Here is a 3,023-nt window from a genome sequence, read left to right as displayed (position 1 = left end):
CACATACACAGCTGAGCTTCTTTTCATCTTTGGTCCAGCTGCTTCATTACTACTGGAGCTACTTCCGTTCTTCCCCAGTAGGATAATGGACACCTTCCCACCTGAGAGGCTCATTTTCTGATGTAATCTCTTTATAATTTTAGTATTACCTATGGAATTTTCTTGGCAAGAGGAATGGTTTACCATTTTCATCTACAGGGGATCATCATTTGTCAGAATTCTCCACTATGGACTATGGGGCTGTGCATACCCTTTGACCCAATAATACCACTACTATCCCAAAGTGATCATAAAAAAGGAAAAAGTATCCACATGTACAAACATATTTATAGCAGCTCTCTTTGTGATGGCAAAGAACTGGAAATTGAAGGGATGCCCATCAACTGGGGAATGGCTGAACAAGTTGTATTATATAAAGGTAATGGAATACTATTGTGCTATAAGAAATGATAAGCAGCCAGATTTCAGAAAAACATGTAAAGACATAAGTGGACCGATGCTAAATGAAATGAGCAGAACCAGGAGAACATTATATACAGTGACAGCAACATTGTATGATGATAAACTGTGATAGACTTAGCTCTTCCCAGCAATACAATGATCTAAGACAATTCCAAAGAACTCATGATGGAAAATGCTCTCCACTTCCAGAAAAAAAGAACTGTGGAATCCAAATGCAAATTGAATCATACTGCTCCTACTTTTTTCCTTTTTTTTTTTGAGGTTTTTCCCTTTTGAGTCTTCTTTCATAACATGACTAATGCAGAAATATGTTAGAAATATGTTTAATGTGATCATACAAATATAACCTATATCAGATTGCTTTCAGTCTTGGAAAGGGGAGAGAGAAAGGAGGGAGGGAGAAAAATTTGGAACTCAACATCCTGTAAAAAAATGTTGAAATCTAACTTTACATGTAACTGGAAAAAAAGAAAATACTTTTAAGATTGAAAAAAAACTAAAAAAAATAATTCTCCACTATGATCTGTCTGTCTTGGGTAAACCTGCACAGAAAATCTCATAATTTCTTTTGAGCTACAAAAGCCCTTTTGCTACAACAAGATAGTGGCATTAGGCTTGGAATCAAGAAGACTCATTTTTCTTAGTTCAAATCTAGTCTCAAACACTTGCTATTTGTGTGACTTTGGACAAGCCAGTTAACTTTGCCTCAGTTCCTTATCTTTTAAATGAAATGGAGAAGGGAATGGCAAGTTACTCTTTTATCTTTGCCAAGAAAATTACAAAATGAGGTCACAAAGAGTTGGACATGACTGAAACATCTGAATGAACACAAACCTATACATGCATGTAAATCTCTCTTCTGGCTCTTTCTATACATACTCACATAAACACATGTATATAACACACAGCATATATGTAACACATGTACACACATGTTTCTATACATACATTCACATGCATGCATACATACCCTATTCTATCTGTCCATATATAAGGACATGTAGAAAAATTTCTGAGAAATTGTATCATTTAGTGTGAAGAGGCGAGGCAGGCTAAAGAAATTCAAATCCCAGTTGTGATGGTTACTTGCAGTGTAATGCTCAGCAAGCTGGTTACTCTGTCTATACTCCAGTTTTCTCAGCCCTTGCCTGAAGGAAATAATATTTTTACTCCCTATCTTACCTTGTTGCTTTGAAGAGAATGGTTTCTCAATCTTAAAAGGCTGGAAATAACATGAGTTATAGTTCACAAATAAAGAGGTTACTACCGAAGTCAGCCTTTTCTTTTGTTTGTTTATTATAATTTATTTTATTTAACGATCTAGGAAGTTTGCAGCCATCAGCAATTCCAGTGCAATTTCAGGTGCAATTGGGAATTCAGGAATCTCTGTAGAGCTGTTAGTGTAGCGAACCTTGTAGGTAAAATACATGCATACTTTTGATAAAAAATGTGATGGAATTTCTCTAAAATTAACCTCATTGGCTTAATTTTCAGCAAACTGGCCAGGGCGACTTAACATGGCTTTTATTGTTCCTGATGTTAAAGCATGCTCCCTGTTTACAATAAATTCATGACCATCGGAAGATATGAATTTCATATACATAGCATCTGGGCCCTCACACGCACTGTATGTTTTCCCTTCTCCACCCATTATCTCCTTATGAAATTATATTTTGCTTCCACAAGAATTTTAACAAAACACCTTCTTGTCAATTCTGCAGCGGCCACAGCTCGGTCCTTGCTCACCGCCACAACCCCTGCTCCCAGGGCTGTCCCTCCCCCCCCCCCCCCGCCCCACCATTTCTGCCTTTTTAATGAAATATCCTGAGCAAACTCAGTTTTAAATGAATGTGATGTTGATGAGGGAGAAGACAAAATAGAAACCCATTTCCCTAAGACAATATTGAATGGGATAATCACAGGATAAGTAAAAATGATGTGTGTAGGTGATGTTCAAATATACCTCTAGTACCTAACTCAAGGGTCATTGTGGAGTTAAGTGAAATTATGTTTGTAAAAGTTAGTCAATCAGCAAGCATTTATTAAGGGCCTACTATGTGTCAGGTATCTTGCTAAATAGTGGCACAAAAAGAAAAAAAAATAAAAAAGCACAGTCCCTGACTTCAAAGAGCTTATGTTCCAAAGGGGGAGAAAACATGAAAATAGATATATATATATATATATATATATATATATATAAGATATACAGAATATATTCTGAATATATATTTTGTGTACATAGTGGTTTGTAGAACATTGTACATTGTAACAGCAATGTTGTGATGATGATCAAATTTGAAAGACTTGGCTACTCTGAGCAATACAATGATCCAAAATAATTCCAAAGGACTTTCTTTAGGTGAAAAAAATGCTATCCACCTCTGGAGAGAGAACCAATGAACACAGTGCAAATTGAAGTATAATTTTCCTACTTTATTTATTTGTGTTTTTTTCTTTAATATGATTACAATGGAATGTTTTGCATGATTTCACATGTATAATTGATATAATTTATTTGCCTCCTCAGTGGGTGGGGTAGGGCTTGCAGGGAATAAGAAAAT

General features: G+C 35.7%; 1 pseudogene; it reads right to left on the bottom strand.

Annotated features, from left to right (window-relative positions):
- Positions 1-1,774: 1,774 nt before the first annotated feature.
- Positions 1,775-2,113, bottom strand: LOC122739205 (annotated as a pseudogene).
- Between the last annotated feature and the right edge of the window lie 910 nt (positions 2,114-3,023).

The sequence above is a fragment of the Dromiciops gliroides genome, chromosome 2 (genome assembly GCF_019393635.1).
Source record: "Dromiciops gliroides isolate mDroGli1 chromosome 2, mDroGli1.pri, whole genome shotgun sequence".
NCBI lineage: Eukaryota > Metazoa > Chordata > Mammalia > Microbiotheria > Microbiotheriidae > Dromiciops > Dromiciops gliroides.
The sequence above is the reverse complement of the archived record's forward strand: the minus strand, read 5'-3'. Positions and strand labels throughout refer to the sequence as shown.